Source organism: Aythya fuligula, chromosome 2 (genome assembly GCF_009819795.1).
Source record: "Aythya fuligula isolate bAytFul2 chromosome 2, bAytFul2.pri, whole genome shotgun sequence".
Taxonomy (NCBI): Eukaryota; Metazoa; Chordata; class Aves; order Anseriformes; family Anatidae; genus Aythya; species Aythya fuligula.
This window is the reverse complement of record NC_045560.1, coordinates 45,406,598-45,426,390: the sequence shown is the minus strand read 5'-3', so window position 1 is coordinate 45,426,390 and position 19,793 is coordinate 45,406,598. Positions and strand designations below refer to the sequence as shown.

At 44.9% G+C, this 19,793-nt stretch overlaps 1 protein-coding gene across 1 annotated transcript in view; it reads left to right on the top strand.

The window, feature by feature from the left end:
* Nucleotides 1–14,267: 14,267 nt before the first annotated feature.
* The window catches only part of CPNE4 (copine 4), a 225,409-nt gene continuing 219,883 nt past the window's right edge, over nucleotides 14,268–19,793 (top strand). Inside the window, exon 1 of the mRNA XM_032181441.1 lies at nucleotides 14,268–14,404. The gene's annotated coding sequence lies outside the window, so the exon portion shown is untranslated. The remainder of the gene's footprint in view (nucleotides 14,405–19,793) is intronic.

The window sequence follows — 19,793 nt, the reverse complement described above, 5'->3', positions numbered from 1 at the left end:
GCGCAGCTCCTCCTAGCACCCCGATTGCCAGTACTAGGCTGGATGTTCAAGGGAAGGGTCCCTTCTACGCATCATGCAACTGATGCTATGTGGAGCAAGTGGGTTGCACTGATTACTCAGCGGGCTCGAATAGGAAACCCCAGTCGCCCAGGAATATTGGAAGTGATCATGGACTGGCCAGAAGGCAAATACTTTGGGATATCATCAGAGGAGGAGGTGGGTCGTGCTGAAGAAGCCCCACTGTACAACCAGTTACCAGAGAATGAAAAGAAATATGCCCTGTTCACTGATGGGTCCTGTCGTATTGTGGGGAAGCATCGGAGATGGAAGGCTGCTGTATGGAGCCCTACACGACGAGTTGCAGAAGCTGCTGAGGGAGAAGGTGAATCGAGTCAGTTTGCAGAAGTGAAAGCCATTCAGCTGGCTTTAGACATTGCTGAACGAGAAAAATGGCCAGTTCTCTATCTCTACACCGATTCATGGATGGTAGCAAATGCCCTGTGGGGATGGTTACAGCAATGGAAGCAAAACAACTGGCAGCGTAGGGGCAAACCCATCTGGGCTGCTGCATTGTGGCAAGATATTGCTGCTCGGGTAGAGAACCTGACTGTGAAAGTACGTCACGTAGATGCTCATGTGCCCAAGAATCGGGCTACTGAAGAACATCAGAACAACCAGCAGGTGGATCAGGCTGCTAAAATTGAAGTAGCTCAGGTGGATCTGGATTGGCAGCATAAAGGTGAATTATTTATAGCCCGATGGGCCCATGACACCTCAGGCCATCAAGGTAGAGATGCAACATACAGATGGGCTCGTGATCGAGGGGTGTACCTGACCATGGACGCTATAGCACAGGTTATTCATGACTGTGAAACATGTGCTGCAATCAAGCAAGCCAAACGGTCAAAGCCTCTTTGGTATGGAGGACGATGGCTGAAATATAAATATGGAGAGGCCTGGCAGATTGATTACATCACACTCCCTCAAACTCGCAATGGCAAGCGCCACGTACTTACAATGGTGGAAGCAACCACCGGATGGTTGGAAACATATCCTGTGCCTCATGCTACCGCCCGGAACACCATCCTGGGCCTTGAAAAGCAAGTCCTATGGCGACATGGCACCCCAGAAAGAATAGAATCAGACAATGGGACTCACTTCCGAAACAACCTTATAGACACTTGGGCCAAAGAACATGGTATTGAATGGGTGTATCACATCCCCTATCATGCACCAGCCTCCGGGAAAGTTGAACGATACAACGGACTGTTAAAGACTACCTTGAAAGCAATGGGCGCTGGAACATTCAAAAATTGGGATACGCATTTGGCCAAGGCCACCTGGTTAGTCAATACTAGGGGATCTGCCAACCGAGCTAGACCTGCCCAATCAAACCTGTTACGTACTGTAGATGGGGATAAAGTTCCTGTAGTGCATGTAAGAAATATGCTGGGTAAAACAGTCTGGGCTACTCCTGCCTCAGGAAAAGGCAAACCTATTCGTGGAATTGTTTTCGCTCAGGGACCTGGATACACTTGGTGGGTGATGCAAAAGAACGGAGAGGTCCGGTGTGTACCTCAAGGAGATTTAATACTGGGTGAGAATAGCCCATGAACTGAATTGTACCATGTTAATTACTATATAATACTGTATGTTATCACTACTATGACTACTGTAGGTGACTAATTAGAATGTATGGAAAAGAGTGTAACCTGAGCATGACATAAATGGTATGGAATAAGGGGTGGATAGATGTCCTGGTTTTAGTTAGAACAGAATTAATTTTCTTCCTAGTAGCTGGTGGAATGCTGTGTTTTGGCTTAGGATGAGAAGAGTGCTGATAACACCCCGATGTTTTAATTGTTGCAGAGCAGTGCTTACACCAAGCCAAGGACACCTCAGACTTTTGCTCTGTCCTGCCAACAGGCAGACTGGGGGTGCAGTAAGAGCTGGGAGGGGACAAACCCAGGACAGGTGACCCGAACTAGCCAAAGGGGTATTCCATACCATCTGACGTCATGCTAAACAATATATAGGGGTGGCTAGCCGGGGGGAGGGGGCCGGACTGCTCGGGGTTAGGCTGGGCATCGGTCAGCGGGTGGTGAGCAATTGCATTGTGCATCACTTGTTTGTACATATTATTATTACTTTCCTATTATCACCATTGTAACATTATTATTATTATTGTTATTATTATTTTGTTATTTTTTTTTCCTGTCTTATTAAACTGTCTTTATCTCAACTCACGGGCTTCACTTTCCATTTCTCTCCCCCATCCCAGAGAGGGAGGGGGGAGGGTGAGCGAACGGCTGCGTGGTGTTTAGCTGCCAGCTGGGTTAAACCACGACACCTTAATAATCAAGTTGTACAGAATCCAGGAGGGGAAAAAAAAAAAAAAAAACAGCAACACAATAATCCTGATTATTGTGCTATTCTCCAAAGAATGCTTTTGATAAGCCATCAACAGGAATTAATAAACATTAATAAAACTTGAAAGCAACAGCAAAGTGTTTGATTCAGAGGTGGTAAGCACTCGCCTGCCACTATCTTAATTGATGTGTGATCTCCAGGCATCAGGGACTGTAAGGAGATGAGAGCCCACTTCAGTGGAAGCTGTGGGGGTGGCCCTGGCAGAGAGATGAAGGCTCACATTTCTCAATATGCAGCGTAATGCTGGCAGAAAGTGACTTCTGTTAGCAGAGGAGTAGGTGTGGGGCTGGGAAGAAGCTCAAAAATGGTTTTGGAATATGACTGGACAGTACGGAGAGGATCGAAGACTCTGCTCTTTTGGGAAGAGTCACAGGGAAGAAGGCAGGAGATGGATGGCCAGGGGAGGATGTTGCCATCCAAGGCATAGCAACATGCTGCCCTCAGGCTTCACACAGTTATGAGCAGAGTCCAGGCTCTGCCCTGTAAGCGGTTCGCTTTCGTTGCTTGTCAGGTGCTGGAGATGGCTGGCTGGACTTCAGGGAGCTGGCTGGTGTGGTGGATGTGCTCTTTCCCTCTTCTGGATAGCGGGCGTGTTCCAGCTGCTGAGCGAACCTCTGGATGAATGAAGACGGGCAGTGAGATGGGATGTGGAACAGACAGCAAAGCATGAAAGCTTGTAATGGTACAAACAGTAAACTGTGGCTCACCCTGTGCGATTTGACAGGACTCCTAGACCTCCGTGTGATGGATTCTGTTGCCCTTGCAGCAGGTAGTGTGGGCTTCATGGTGCTCTGGGAGGAAGTCCTGCTGAATGCAGTCAGGAATAAAACTTGAGGCTGAACTGGAGCGGAAGAGGTGATGACTGCAGTACCTACATGCTGGTGCTATCCTACTCAGCTGGTCCCTTTTATTTTTTTCACAGTGGTCCATATTTTTTTCAGTCCATAGCTGGGGCAAATACTTCATTTAATAGCTCCTCTACTGAGAGAAGAATATCAGCTGGCACTTCCAGGGCCAGCTGTTCCCCAAGGGATGAGAACACAAGGGGGCTTCCCAGGGCAGCAGGGCAGGATGTCTCCAGCAAGGGACCATCCCACCACCCCAGCAAGGAGCTGGGTAGCATGGGCAGCTCCCCAGGTATCAGGCAACTCCCTGTGGCTCCACTGGAGCAGGGGTTGGAAGCCCCAGGGGGCTGAAATGGGATCCAGGGCTGAGTCAAGTGCAAGGAAGCCCCAGAGGCTGGGCAGGGACACATTAGGGCTGGTGGTGCCCCTGGGGTTTGGCAGTTTCTGTGGATGGCCTCAAAGGAGCTGGAAAGACTTCAGCAGATGACTTGCACGTGGGTAGAGCATGACATGTAGGAAATAATGGGCTCTTTCTCTCTGACTTACAGCTAATGATGACCCTTGAGAGCAGTCTGTAGATAACAGATGACGTGGGCTTCCCTCTAGAAAGCAAACGCAATCTTTTGATAGGAGCTGTTGAACCCACTGATTCAACACTGAGTTTAATATGGGGCATAAACGCTGTAGCTAAGAAGGACCCAGTAAATAGGATCAATAGTTTTCAGGCTACTGTAAGCTGTATTTTAGTGGGAAGCCTTCCTGGGGACCCCCTGCTTCTGGAGCTCAGACAACTTGGTGTTTATGCACAGGAAGGCAATTATTTTCCTAATTGACTTCATCAGTACAGCAGATGTGTAGTGAAAGATTGATAATAAAATGATAAAATGTCGTTATTGATAATGTTGATAGAACTGAATGTCTTTTGGAAAGGAAAGTAAAGCCAAATGTAAGGTTAGTGAGACAGAGATGGAAAAGAAGAATTAGCAGATGTGAAGTGAAGAAAGGGGAAAAACAGGGAAGCCCAGAAAAAATATTTGAGGCAAGATTTGTGCAAAGAGGCAGGGTCTGTACAAAGAAGACTAAAAAGGGCCTAAAAAGGGTAAGCCAATGAGTTTCAGAATTTCTCGAGGCTTCCTGCATGGAGCTTCAGAACCGCTCAGAGGTGTGGAAGCACACGAGCACCGTTTCCTTTCGGTCAAGAGTTAGAATTTAGCCATCATTTTTAATTTAAGCAAGGTATTATATATGAAAGGCTTTTAGCAGATGGTTGAATGCCTTCTTCACAGGTAACAGTTCAAGTGCATAAGGGTAGACTCTTGGAACTACTTTGTTAACTTGAAAAAAAAAAAGTAGTTGAAAAGGGAACACCAGGAGATAACCCTTTCTCATTAAAACTTAGGTAAAAATCACACTGACCTTGAAGTTCTTCTCGTTACCTTCAGCCTCCATCTTCAGCATCTATGCAGAAAAATACTGGCTCAGCAGCGTTAGCCACTGTACAAAGGAAAGCCTTCCTGCAGGAAATCTAAGGATTCCTCGGTCCTTTTATTTATGGCACAAAATGATTGAAACATCACGAAGCCCTGTTACAGGCTGCAAAAACACAGGCGTGCACACCACTCTAAGAAAGATTGCCATGCTCCTTTCTTTTTCTCTTATTTTTATACTTTTGTACAAATTAAAGTCAGGTAGGATAAAAGTCAATGCTTTGGGGAAAACCTGAAGCAGCAGCATGCCAGAACTTTCATGCTGAATCAGACCAATGCTTTGTCTTGTTCTAACATTTTTACCTTTGTGGATGGCCACACTGCTTCAGCAGGAAGGTGATTCATATAGAATAAACTGTGCATAGGCAAAATTTCTTCTCAATCTTGTCAGATAGTGGTTGGGATTTGCTGTGCTGCATGAAGAGCTGCAATCCTTCTAAACACCGAGATTTTTATATAGCCATCGATTCTGAAAAGCGTGGTTATAAATACAGCATTTTTTCTTTGAGCTTTCATCACATCATTTGTGACTGATCCCCGTGAAGTTCTGCAGAGCACCATTTGTAATTTGACAGAGCAAGAATCCCCCTTGGAAGGTTCACCTTATTGTGGCCTCACTCAGAGTATTTTCTTTCTCCTTGAGTTTCTGTCAGTCATACCTGTTTAAAACACTTCTCCTGTTGCTAAGTGAGCAGAAACAACAGCGGAGAAACCAGTCAGCATCCTGTTTAACACTTTCCTAGTTAAAAGCATTGAAAATGACACATCTTATGCATCCTTTTAGGTAAAAATGCTTTTAATGTATGTTTTCACCACCCCTGAAGGCCTCTTCTGTCCTTGTCTGTGGTGGATCTCCTCAGTACTAACCCAAACAGCTGGCAGCATGGCTCAGGCATCTCTGGTTGCTTCTGGCATCATCCTCACCCCACCCTTGCTATAGCTCTCCCTACCCAAATGTGAAAAAGGTTGTGTATAACATTTGGGAGTGAGGGAGGGTTAATTCCTTACCTCCTTCCAAAAATCTGAGGCTCAGCCAAATCCACATTGTTTGAAATGTTCACTGAGGTAGCTGTACAGTTTCGAATGTAAAGCTTTTCCTTAGATAAGGAGCAGTTGTTTAAGGGTAAGTGCTTTTGTGCTCAGAAGCAGGATGGGAGTTTATCACACCAGGCTAGACTGGGAAGGGGTGATTGGAAGCTATGGATGTTCTCTGGGCTCTGACACTGGTTTGTTAACAAACCCTTTCAGTAAGTTATTGATTTCATCTGTGCCACCGTTTGCCCTCTCATGTCCACCTTCTCTAATCATCTGCTTTGGGGCAGGGCCTGGCTGATTATTTCATTACTATAAAGCCCCAAGGCAGGGGGCTTCAATTTCAGCTGGGAGCCCTGGGTACTGTTTGTAATACTTATTTTCAGCAGTGAATTTCATTGATTTAAGCTTTGCAGGAGTGGAACTGGTGTAGAGGCCAGCTCCTGCAACAAAAACAATTTTACTTCAAGCTTAGTCGAACTAAATCCTCTATTTTAAGAGAGGAGAGAAAATCCATTTCTCATCAGTTGAATTTCTTTTATAATTCCTGCTAATACTTTTATCTATGAGCTCCTGAACCTGTTTGTTCCCCTACTCGTTTTCTGCAAATTGTCTTCTCTTACCTGTTCCAGGTCATCAGCGGTCTCTTTAAAGAGTGAGGGGTGAAGAGCAGAAGCAGACATGCAATAATAACTCGGCAGGTGAACGTACCGATACTGTGGCACAATGCAGAAATGAAAACCAGGCTGTGGGTTCTTCTGGGTCAGCTATTGAAAGCAATAGTAAGACAGATGTCATTGTGACTAGTCTGGGAGTGTTCACAGCCACACATTAGTGGATTTAATTCTGATTTTTAATTGCTTTGCAAGGGGAGTTGATAAAAATTAAATTCTTCTCCACACTTATCCCCAACTACTTTGCAGGCTGCCTCAAATTATTATTATTTTTATTTGGCTTTGCGCATAAACAAGAAACTAGGCCAGGGTATGCTTCCTTCTGCCACAGTAGGGAAGCCAACATTATTTTTCTGTTTCACGCTTGGAGGATATGTGTAAGAGAATTTTCTGTTGTGACAGTGAAAAAGTGATTTTACCTAATAGAATACTACTTTACTTTAGGAGAGAACAGGCTTAAATGTGTCTTTAAATCGTGAAGATGAGATTTTTATGGGCATTGACTGTACTTTTATTGGCAAACTTCCATTTAGTACAGTATCTCCTCATCTGTATTCTCATAAAAACAATAAAAATCAAGCTGTAGAATACAGGGAATATGGGTTATCAGAGATCTGATATCATAGAAGATATTAAAGTGTAGCCAGGAACCATGGTACCTTGTAAAGTACCACCTCTGATCCTGATGGTGGAGACTTTTTATTACTGAAGCATTGAGATAGTCTCCTGCTGTGCGTGAAGCTTCAGCTCAAAAGGAGCTGGGTGTTTTTAAGCAAACCATTATTTCTAACAAAGGATGCTTTTTCTCTCTCAGCCAATTGTTGAGAGAAAGCAACAGCCACTTACTGTTAAACAAGCTTGAGAGTTTTCTGTTCCAAGGAAAATAGCATGAGGTTGGCATAATCAATTGCTATTTGACAGAGTGATAGAAATGCACATGCCATGGAAGAGCTAAAAATCTGCCAGGAAGCAGCCAGAATGGAAAATAACGGAGCACCAACATGGCCAAAGTTTTGCATGGAGCTTCATCTTTACACTTTCTTAACTCATGGGTGAGCAAAATGCAGTTAACCTGAATCCTGATTTCTAGGTAAAATGTCATGTTTCATTCAGGGGAAAAAAAAAAAAAAAAAAAAAAAAAAAAGACTTGGTAGGACAATTCTTAGCTTGTTTTTAGGCTGTGACCTTTTCTCATTCTCAGCTTTGCTGTAGGTGGTGGTGTTGGGGGTTGGACCAGAAAAAATGTGGGTTGCCTCAACACAGAAGAGGCTGGTAGGAGAAACACGAGACTTGACTAAGACTCCTGATTCAAAGTGGTATTAAACTCTTCTATTCTTGCAAAATCATCACCAATGTTTATTAGATGAGCCCAGCCATAGTTCATCCCAGTTCTACCATTGCCATATGGGAAAACTTCCTTTAGTAATGCAATGCCACTTTAAAACAGTATTTCTCTTCTTAGATGCTATGACCTGTCTTTACTTTTCTTTCGCGTGATCTTCATCTAGTTAGCTTACATCTGAACCATCTTTTAAATTCACCCACATTAGATTCAGATATAACAAAAAAGGCTGTGAACAGCTTCCTTCTGTGCATGGCAATCCTGCATCCCCCATCTCCTGACACCATATGAAAAGTCAGGATGGTTATGAAACCCCGAGTAGTGCCTGTTTGGAACACTGCTAGATGCCATGGCAGCATCCTACCTGTTGGATAGGGCTTACATCGCCGGTCTGCTGGCAAGCGAAAGACCACATTGGCTGCTTGCACTGGGCTTGAAGATCCATGGGCAAATGCAGCCAAAATTGTGATGCTGTAGTGACAGAGGCACAGTCTCTCCTAACTGCTTGTCTGATAATGTTACGAGTTATAAAATCAGTGGAGTGTGGGGTTTGTGCCCTTAATGTTGTGTCACAGGGAAATGCATCTCTGTCACTGTAGCCATGAGAAATCCCCTGTGATTTTTTTTTTTTTCTGGGGAGGATGAGGGGGATTGGATTTTCCTTGAAGTTTTGGGCAGTGAGAAATGTTTTTATTCAGAGGGAGGACTATTTTTATGGTCATCTTTATTGATTGACTTGCTGTCACTAAGCAGTGTTGGCTTTGTGAGAGAATGCAATAGGAATGTGTACACTGGAGAGGGGTAACAGCACCACACATGGCAAAATGTCCTGGGGATCCCCTAGCAGGTTGGGCAGACAAAGCTAAAGCTATTTTGTGTGATAAAGCTATTTATCACTATCCCTCACGACTTTTTTTCTTTTTTTATATTTTCTTATAATTTTCTTCAAATGCATGATTTTTTCTTAGAGTAATGAGGATATCTTTGTCAGTCTCAGCCTTTACCCCCTCGATTCTTTCACTTGTCACTGCCTAGGGGTGTCAAATAGCTCACTAGGTGATGCTGAAGTTAATACAATCTTGCCAAGTCAGTGGCATCAATTTCTGTGTCAGTTATTGCTTGTGATTCTCTTGCTTGGGATGACTCTTGTCCCCAGAGAGCTGCTGGGAGCTACTCAGGCTCCTTACCGTCATGTCATGGCATGAGCGACTGCCACGCAGCAGTGGCAGGCAGCATCAGATGATATTGCTTAGCAGGGCCAAAGGAGCCTTGCTAAACAGCACAGTGCCTTCCTTCAGGCTAATGTGTACCTTCTGCACATCACAGTACCCAGTAACCCCATCCCACTGATGGCACTGATGTCAGCTTTATGGATAATTTGTGCCACTGAGCTGTGCTAAGGGATCCTGGAGCGATTAGGGATCAAAGCCAAGATGCTCATATGAAAACACTTTGTTTTGAAATCAGGATCTGAAAAAGCAAGAGGATTCAAGTATTGTTGTCTGCTGAGTATTGCTACAAATGAGTGATAAAAGCATGTCAAATGCACAGAGCATCTTTGCTGTGGGTTTCATTGTGAAATTTGTAGAGAGAATCCAGAAGAAAGTGCTCTTCACTGCAAAGCAGTGAGGGCTTTTACTCCAGGATTATTAATGCATGTAAACTTACATCAACAAACACAACTAGCATTTCCATGGGAAACTCCAGCCTTGTTTTCACCTATCTTGGAAGTAAAATGTTGGAAATAAAAATTATTCAGATAAATCAAACAAACAAACGTACTTAGAAAATATCAAAAGGCTTTCCTTTGTTTTCCAAGTTTGTTTCTTTTTTGTTTGGTTTTTAACTGTGCATGATAATGCAATAGGCAATGAAACTTAAAACAAAATTCAAAAAAATAAAAACCTGAAATAGTCACTTTTTTGGTATGAGTCTTTCCAAGCCATGAAAAACATCTCTTCACCATTTATATTGTTATATATACAGTACTTGAAAAGTTTTGTTTCAGGGAAAAAGTAGTATTTTTCTAATGGAAAAGTATATAGCTGTGAAGTTTTCTATCAATTCTGGTGGAGAAAATTACAATACATTTTTGATACGGGGGAGTTGAGTGAAAAGCACTGCGTTCCTACTCATAAATGAATTGGCCTGCTCTAACTAGGGTAGAACTGGCAGTGTTCTTTAACAGTTTGGAGTGATGAATGGAAATGGAATCTGATGACTTTCAACTACGCCACAGTAAAAACACGGACTTTCTTTGACACTGGAAATAAAACTTTAGACATGTCCTTTAACAATGCATGGGTGGGCTGTGGGAATTGAGGGCACATTTGCTGTCTTTACCTGCAAGGGAAGCTCAGCTTTCAGAAGTCAGTGAAACATTTGTACAGAAGATGAGTAACAAGGCAGTACTGAATGTCAAGGTTATCCTCTGTAAGGGTTCAGATGCTGTCATGCATCATAAGAACGCCTAGCTGATTTGTATAACCACTAGGATTCAAAGTTACAGATGTAGCCCCCCCTTTTTTTTTTTTTTTGTGCTTTTTTAATGATTCTCTTGTTTTAATTTTCTCTAATACGTTCAGTAACTCCAAGTCCTGTGAGTGCAATGTTCTGGCAGAGCACATTGGGAACTGCTGGTTAAAATTCTGCTGCCAAAACTATGAGAGGTCTAGGATAATTTCCTGGACTGGGAGATCAGTTCCTCTCTGGATGCTATCAGAGCTGCCGATGTGTATCTATTGTGCCTATCTACAACGTACATAAAGACCACATGCAAAATTAAGAACAACACCATTGTCAACAAGAAAAAAGTATCTATGTGCCACCTGCTCAGGTTGACTGTTGTATGTAGAGATTCATAACTCCTAAATTTAACCCTAAATTTCAGGAGATATATATATATATATATGTATATATATATATATATTTTTTTTTTTTTTTTGTAGTGACCTCATTAAAAAATTAAATCTAATAGAGAACTGGAGTTGTCCCTAGATCAGTGCAAGTCAAAGCTGAGTGTTAGGGCAGTATAGGTGACTTCTAGTCCTGGAAACACCTTAAAAAGACCCTGTTTTTCAGAAAGTGGATGATTAGCACTGTTTGAACCTTAGCATTTTTCCACATACCTAAGCTTTAAAACAAAATATTCCCTCTCACTAATTGTTTGGGAGATTGGAGACCAAATGCTCAATGTGATTAATCCAGGCTTTTTGCAAGCAATTGTGTCAGCGAAGGTCCTAGGTGGAATCTGGTGAAAGTCTGGTAGAAGTCAGGTGTGAATGCCTGCAAAGGCAACTGACACCAACTTCTATCAATTTAAAAGTTTTTAAAGCAGCAAAAAGAATATATATATATATATAATATATATATAAAAGAAAACTTTCCTGATGTGCTTTTGAAGTTTTTATTTTCCCCTGTTTGCAGGTGGTATGGCTGTAGGGCTAAGTGGATCAAGCTATAGAGTGGTTATGGGCTCAGGCTGTGCAGCCTCATAACATGGGCAACTGAACAGCGCAAGTCATTCTCAGATTCTCAATCAAGTATTTTAAACTTAACATGATAATATGCTTTGTATTCTCATATATCATCTTCTTAAGAAGTATGGGCTAAATAAAACTCCACAGGTAAGTAAGGCAACCATTTGCTCAGCAGTTAGAGCCTTGTGGCTTTAGACACTAGACACCGGTGCTTGTAGGTTTGAGAGCATGTGTTGGCTTGGAGTGTGAGCTGACTTGTCTCAGTGTGATAAGGTCCTTGCTGATCTGCACAGCTACCAGAAATGAGCATGACAGTTGTAATGTGACAGTGTAAAAACAGGGAACAGCCCTGCTCTGGTTATGAGTGGGGGCCTTCTGAAAGCTCCTTACATTTGTTGCCTCTGTAACCCTCCCTGGCTTGCACTTACACGTCTGTGTCCTGTTGAACTGTGCTGATTCACTTGAGTTCATCAGTTTGTTACTGATGAGGTTGTGTAAATGGATATGAAACTACTGGTGATGATAAGGTTTTGATTTTGCTGAAGCTGTAGGTGCAGGGAGATTTAATTGTACATTTGTATCCTCTTTTTGTGGTAAGAGCAACTTGTACAGGGCATGGGCACAAGTTGGGATAGATCTTCCTTTGTCAGAACTAAGGACTGATGGAGAGAGAGTGATTCCAACTGTTCTAAATCTCCTGTTTAAATTAAACATCTATTGGTTTATGCGCACTTAGCAGAAGCAGCACTTGCACTGCAATGATGCTTGCTGTTGGCAAACAGGAACATCATCCCTCTCCTCTTTTTATAAACCAGTTTTGGTCTACTGAAGATATTCTGATGCCACCCACAGGAAGAAGCAGGTACTTGTAGCAGTTCTTGTCCTGATTTGCAGCAGCTCTCTGTCCCATTAAGGGTGCTCTAGCAACACTAGCAGGTAATATTAGCGAGCAGAGGAAATGTCAAGGCACGTAGCTGCGTGGGCACATAACTACAGGGTGACATCCAGTGCTCTTGTTATTTCCATGCCTGAGAATGGGAAGTATGATTTGAGTGCTGGAGCAGAAGATAGAGAGCAGAAATCTCATTCTTGGTGTTCACCCTGACTCAGCTAAGTGCAGATTGGGGTTGGATCCTGTTCCCTCCTCTCAGAGTTTCTCAGGTGGTAGACTCCAGTCTACATCTGCATAGCAAATACTTTTTGTGAAAATCTCGCCAAAACCATTCCCATAGGACGTGCTGGATTTCTGATTGTTTTCCACAGTGCTGAGCTGACTGTCCAGCATCCTGGTGTGCAGGGAGGCTGTGTCCTGCTCCCAGGAAGCAGCTGCAGCCTGCTGTCACAGCTCCCAGCCAGGACACAGCATGCAGAGCCTGGAAAGCAGGCAGCCTTGCCCAACAGCTGCCCAGGGACTGCACAAACCTGTCCCTGGAGCTATGCAGGGAGTTCCTCTTGAGGCTTCACCAATAAGTCTCGGTGCTTTCCTTCTCTTCCAGCAGTACTTCAGCACAGGGCACTGTGGTTCTGCTGTTATCAAAATAACAGATTTTTGAGAGCCAAGTAAACCTGAGGGAAACCTTGGCTTTCTTGAGAACTTGATCAGTTTTGGGGTTAGGCTATATGCACTAAGTATTCTAAAATCACAGCTTTATTTCTACAAAAATACTTTTCTACTCACCTCTTCTTTGTTACAAGGGAAATCATACTGAGTAAGATGACAATTTTTACTTAGATGAGTTTTACGTAAAACTCACTGCTCTATTAAAGTAAATTAAGTTTAGTTCTGTGGGTGGGTAAATACAATAATTGATCTTTGATTTTTAGTGCTGTGAACAAATTACTGATAAGCAATATTTTTTGCATGATATGCTCAGTAAAATTTGTACTTCATCTGCATGGAGGAAAAAAATCAAGTTTACAATATACATTTCTAATATGTGCTTTTGATGCTGCCAGTATTATGTTAAAATGTCTAATCAGAGGGCCAGGCTTTCCTAGCAGGGTGTTTCAGCTACACTGCAAGTGGTTTTTAATATGGAAGAGTCGTGATATTTCTGGTTTGGGCCAGAGAATGTGTTTGTCTGCTCTTGGTTTCACACTTCTCAGTGCTCAGGGGCAGCATTCCAGGATTTGCCAGCTCAGCAAGCACCTGACATTAAATTCATGGCATAGGAATCATTTGTCGTTGTTTTGAGGTCCTTTCCTTTCCGTGACTAGTTGCATCACTAGATAAATCTTAATTTCACAAAGGTTGTATGTATGCATCTTTATGCCTGCTCAGGGGAGGGCAGGATGCGGCTGTGGCATCTCTCTCTCGGTGCATACGCTAGAGGAGTTCTGTCACTGTCACATACGTGTGCCCGGGAGAGGCCTCTGAATTTATCTTAATCAAAATCTTGTGAGATAGGGAAGAGAAATGAGATTATACAGATGGGGAGCCATGGCACAAGTTGGCATCACCACAGCTGCTCGGTCGGTTGAGAGCTGAGTGGCCACCGTGGGTGGGCAAAGTCAAAGAGTGACTCCTGTTATCCCTGTCCCAGTGGTGTGTTTTAACCACAGGAACTATTTTCTGCTTTGCTGGGGCAATGCTCTCCCTTCTTCTCCCTTGGGTGTCTACAGACACCAGGGGTGCCTCAACGAACTGAGGAAGCCGGTGCTGCTCCTCCCTCAGCCTGCGGGCTCTGGTGCACTCGCAGTGCTCGCCGTGACATGTGGATGCGGTGACAGCGTGTGTTTCACCTCATGCTTAACCCAAATCGGGAGGCTCTGTGGCGATACCCCCCGGCCTTGAGGTGCTCCCAGCCCCTGAGGCAGCGCCGGGCGGCTCCGTGCCCGCCTCAACCCCCAGGCGGCGCTGCCGCGGGCTCAGCCGGGGCCGGGGCGGCTCCGAGCTGAGGGGTGGGGGGGAGAAAGAGAGAGAGGGAGAGGGAGGGAGCTGCCGCCCGCCTCCTCCGTCCCTCCGCCCATCCCCTCCATCCCTCCCCTCAGCGGTGGAGCCGCCGGGCTCCCTCGCTCCTCTTCACATGGGGCTCGCCCCGGCGGAGGGACAGCGCTCCTGCCCTGCCGCCAGCCGCTGACGGGCAGCGGGGCCGGGACGGAGGCAGGCGGGCAGGTAGGGGCGGGCGGCGCCCCTGAGGGAAGTTGGCGGGCGGGCGGGCAGAGGAGGGGGCTCCCGTCGGTTGCGGCCGTTGGTAACGGCACATGGCGGGGGTTTGGGGTGAGGGGGAACCGTCGGGGCAGCCCCGAAATTTGGGGGAGCCCCCCCAGAGCTGAGCAAACACGGGGCGCTGAGGGAGCCGTCGCCCTTCTCCCGACCGTGCCGGGCTGCCGTGGGGTTGTGGCGTTAAAGGTCGCGGGCGGTTGTTTGAGAAACTGTTTTATTCCTTTTTTTTTTTTTTTTTTTTTGGTTTGTTCTACCGAAAATGATGCAGCGTTGGTGAGGTTGATGTCCGTGGCTGGTAGATTAAACACGGGACAAATTCCCGGGGTCGTTAAAGCGAGAGAGTTTGGGGTTTCCCCGAGTTCTGGTGATCTCGTGTGCTCGGGATAAACCTTTTCGCTTCGAGGCAAGGTTTTCTTGCTGCTGCTGATCGCTTAGAGCTGCTTCGTGGGAACCAGCGGGGAGTTTCGCCTGATGGGGACCTGTGAAATTGTCCTGAGGTTTGTTACACAATGTGCTGGCGGCGCGCAGCCTGCGCTCCGTTAGGTAACTTGGCGCCTGGGTCTCCTCGTCGCTGCTCCAGCCAAGTGCCGTGAAGTCCCGTTACTTCAGGTGCCTCGCTTCCAGGAGCCAGCCCCTTGACAGTCTTTGATCACACTGAAATCCAGAAATTCTCAGTGTGTTTTGATGACAGTAAAGCCCACTCTTGTTATCCTGAAGAAATTTGATTCCCTGATTGTGTTGCAGCTGTGCCTCAGAAGCCCTCGCCAAGAAGCAGGGACCTTTCTGTAATAAGATAAGTACAGGCACATGTACTCCGTCAGCCTCACCCCTGAGGAGCTTGCTTTCTTGTGTTATACAGAAATATTGCAGAAAGCAGAGCGCTGCTCACAGAAAAGCTTGCTGGTTACCGGTTTCCTCACGTGTGAGCTGACTATTCAGTTATTGCTCTTCTATTTTTTCTGTGTTCCTAAAATACTTCACAGTAAGCAGATATAGGGACTCCCGTCAGTTGCTCGTGGAACTCTGTTGTTGTTGTTGCTGCAAGTGTTGCTGTAAAAAATGCATTTGTTAGAGTGTGGAAGAAAGTAAAATAAAACAGAAACTTTCTTGTTACTTAAAGTAGTAGCAATGTAGGACTGGACTGGAGGGTGAGGAGCGCTCTCTGTGCTGTAACTGCTTTAGGATGAGAAAGCTCTTTTGGGATGGCATTTCTCCAGTTCATTCTGAGGTCCTCAGGATTTCAGGTTGTGAGAGTCTGGTTCCTTGAGTGAGAAACAGGCACTGTGCTGCGTTGTGTGGAGCTCAAATGCAAGTTACTGGAAAGTTTCTTATAGCCTTAAAACCCCTCTGAAGCAGGTGTATTTGCTACCTTTGGGGCAGTTGGGTTTGGATACAAAAAAAACAGGTAGCGTTTCTGAAGTAGGGCATAGCGGTGTAACTGTTAGCTCTGGTGCTTAAGGTGATGATATTCCCACAATGAGACCTCCATCTGGTAAGAATATACACATTAAAATTCAGTGTCTGTAGATAGACAGATTGCTAACCTCATGGCCACACTGGAGACTTGGATACCTGATATCCTGAAGTGCACGCCTTAGTTTTTTTTTTGTTTGTTTGTTTGTTTGTTTTTTCCTATAAACTTACTCTTAAGAGCTTCTCTGGGCTGAAACCTTAAGAGGAAAAAATGTCACAGGAGTTAAGTGTTCAAGAAAACTGTTTAAAAAATAATCAACAGAGATTCTTAATATGCATGTGAAGAACACTAATAGTTTGATTAGCTGAGCTATAAAGCCTAACTTTGGGGAGAGATTTTCCTGGAATAACGTGCTTAAGTGTACCCCAGTTTAAAATACTGCAGTGAGGGGAGTTACGGTGAGCTAATTTTGTGGATAAGAAATTGATATTTGTACCTCAAACATCAACTCAATGGGATCAACTCTCTTCTTAGCAGTGTGCCAAAGCTGAGAGCTCCTGATACACAGACAAGCTAATGGTGAGGTGCTATGTGTCTGAGGCTGTTTTACAGAAGGCATTATGTAGCAGCCATCACTGATGGATCACAATTGCTGGTTTATCTTCACAGGGGTGGGATAGGAAAGTGCCATGGATGCAGAGAGAGTAAGTGCCTCACTGAGTCACTTGAGAAGCCTGAAAGAGCAAAAAGTTGAAGCCAGATAGTAAAAGCTTTAGCCTGGCAATCCTACCTATGCTGTCTGCCTGCATTGCTATAGATTGTTTGAACTATGCTTTGAGAGAGGCATTGCTACTTCTTGCGTCCAGCGGTTGGTTGGGAATGTTCAAAGTTAAAAATGTTTTTCAGCTGTGTGGCTTTCTGTGTCTTTGCATGCACATTCTATGTAGTGGGCAGCAATATTTTATTGTGGTGCTTCCCTCTTCTTACGTTTGCTATTTGAATGTTTTAAAATGACCTGGTAGCCTCAGTGAGGAAACAGCACTCTGTTAATGGATTGTTAGGGTGGGGAAGCTGAGGGTGAGATACCCCGTGCTCAGCAGTATGGTTCCCGATGCAACCTTTAGTCAGCAACACTTCGCAGAAGTATCCAAACTAAAATCTAACATCATCTGCTGTAGCATACTTCATCGGTAAGGTGACTTTAAGCAAGCAGAAAGTTTTGAGGAAGAATACGTGCCTGTAAAGAGCTGGGCTGGGATAGCTGTCAAAATGGTAACCACGTTTTTGTACCTGAAAACTGTAACACGCAGTCAAAAAAGTAGTTAAATAGTTGAACTTTTATTTATTTATTAATACAAAGGTTCTTGACAGGAAAACCTGAGCAAGGCATGTTGCTCTGAGCAGCTGGGCTGTTGTCTGTGCCTGGAACTGAAGTGTCTTTCGCTAGTGCACGCATGTGAACAGCAGCAGCAGATGCTGGCTGTTGGCAGTGGGGGCATTTATTCCACCTAGGCTCAGGTTTGGGCAGCCAAAGCCCCCGAGGCTGTCTCCCAGTAGTGAGCCAATTGTGGTTTGTGCATCTCCCACAAACTAACAAAAAGAAATTGTGTTAATTTGCTTTTGCTTGCCACTTCTTCCCGCAAACACTGCGGGCTGCACAGTCGCCTTCTAGCTGCGGTTTCAGAGTCTGTTCTCCACGCTGATGTGGGTGTCCTGAGGCAGCGCTGATTTGCAGAGCAGGGAAGTCTGAAGGTGGCATTTGCGCCCTAGAAAAAGCCGCACATCGCACGAGCAGAGCACACTCTGAAAAACCTAACACAGACCCAAGCGCTGCGGTGGATGCCAGCCGTGCCACGTTTCCTCGCTGTTGGGCCAGCTGAGCCGCACGAAGAGGCTTCGTGCCCGCTGCCGGACAACAACAGAACCGCGGCGTCGCCGGAGCCTTAATTTAGGCTGTGCCACGAAACCTTCCCCGAAGTTTCCCCCTTGTCCGGGGCGCTCCAGCGCCGCAGGAGCGGGGCGAAGCCGCCGGGGGGCGCGCAAGGAGCGCCCGGGGCCGCCGGGTGCAGCCCGGCTCGGCCCAAATCGGCCCCCTGGAAGCCCGTCCTGGGGCAGCTCGATGCTGAGCACGGCTTGGGAGGGTCCTGGGGACGGGGTGGCCGGCACCCAGGCAGGTTAACCTTCCCAGCACAAGCCTGTCAAATTAGGAAATGAAAGGTCTGCCTGCTTCTTTGGTAAAAGGAGGGCAAGAAGCACCTCAGGATGGAGTGCTGGACTGCTGGCCAAATGGGCTGTCTGTGGTAAGAGCAGTGACTCCGGGCTGTAGCTCCCTTTGTGACTTTCACATAATGGCTTGGGTTGGAGGGGACCTTAATGATCATCTAACTCCAACCCCCTGCCATGGGCAGGGACGCCACCCACCAGCCCAGGTTGCCCAAAACCCCATCCAACCTGGCCTTGAACACCTCCAGGGATGGGGCATCCACAGCTTCTCTGGGCAGCCTGTGCCAGAGCCTCACCACCCTTACAGTATAAAATAAGACTCCGTTAAGTATTGAAAGGCCACAGAAAGCTCCCTGGAGCCTTCTCTTCTCCAGGCTGAGCATTCCCAGCTCTCTCAGCCTTCTTCCATAGCAGAGGTGCTCCAGCCCTCTGAGCATCTTTGTGGCCCTTTGATTCCCCATTTATCCTCAGTAGAGGCATGTTCGTCAGATTAATTAAGGGGGAGTACCTAGAGCATTTAGCTCACTAATGAGTGTCATTCATGGATCAGCAAAGGTTGTAAGTGGCTGTTACTGAGAGTTACAGTAGTGTGGAATAAGATTCAGTGTAGTTGAACACTGGACAGGTAGAAAACAGATATACTATAAGCAAAAAAAAAAAAAGTTTTCTTGGTGGAAAAGATTGTGAGCTGTGGAGTGCTCTGGCACAATACCCGTGCAATTAATCCATACTTTCCTCATCTACTGCCTGCTATAATTTCCTCCAGTGCATTATTTAATGCAAATTAATCACTAAATGTTAGTTGGATTGTCATTAGTTGTCAGACAGTGAGACAGAAATTCGCTATGCATCTGGAGAGGGCAAAGCACCCTTCTCAAAGCCAATTGTTTGGCTGTAGGGTGCACCTTTGACATGGGTGATACTTGAGATTAATTTCTCATTTGTTTGGTCTTCTGTTTGCAAGAGGAGAAAAATCCCTGAAGTATTTTGTCCAGAGGCTGAATATTGTATTCTTCAGCAAGATCTGTCCCTGTGGCTCAGAGTAATATCAAGTAATGGGCTTGTCAGTATTTTAGTTGCCGTCTAGAAAGATTCTGTCAATAAGCATCTGGATATTTTGATACATGCATAATTGGATCGTTGAATAAACAATATCTTGGGAAAAATCTGCTTTAAAAGAGTATCTGTGCAGTTGGGTGAAGGAGGTGAGTGATTGGCACTGATGTCGATGCCATTAAAATCCTTGGCAATGTGGACAAGTGAATAACCCACAGCTAGCAGGATGCTAAATAATGTAGACAGCTGTTTCTTATTTGGTCTTATGCTAATTGCTGTGAAAAAACTGCTGCAGTTACCATTGCATTTGCCAGCTGATGGAGTTGCACATCATTTGTATACTCCTGGTGCAAATGTTGCCTTTGTACATCAGTCTTGGTAACAGATAGAAACAGATGCTTCTACTTGGCTGTTAATTGGTAGTGAAAGTTTTATGGGATCATTAAGTTTTACTGAGAAAGATTTAAAATGACATTTGGCCAGATAGGCTTGGCTTTGCATAGTGATGAAAGAAATGGGGAAATATTTATATATGCATATTATTTATATATATATATATATATATAATGTTTGTTCAGTAATAGTGTGTATATATATATTAAATATGATAATATTCATATGGAACTAGAATATAGATGGAGAAGA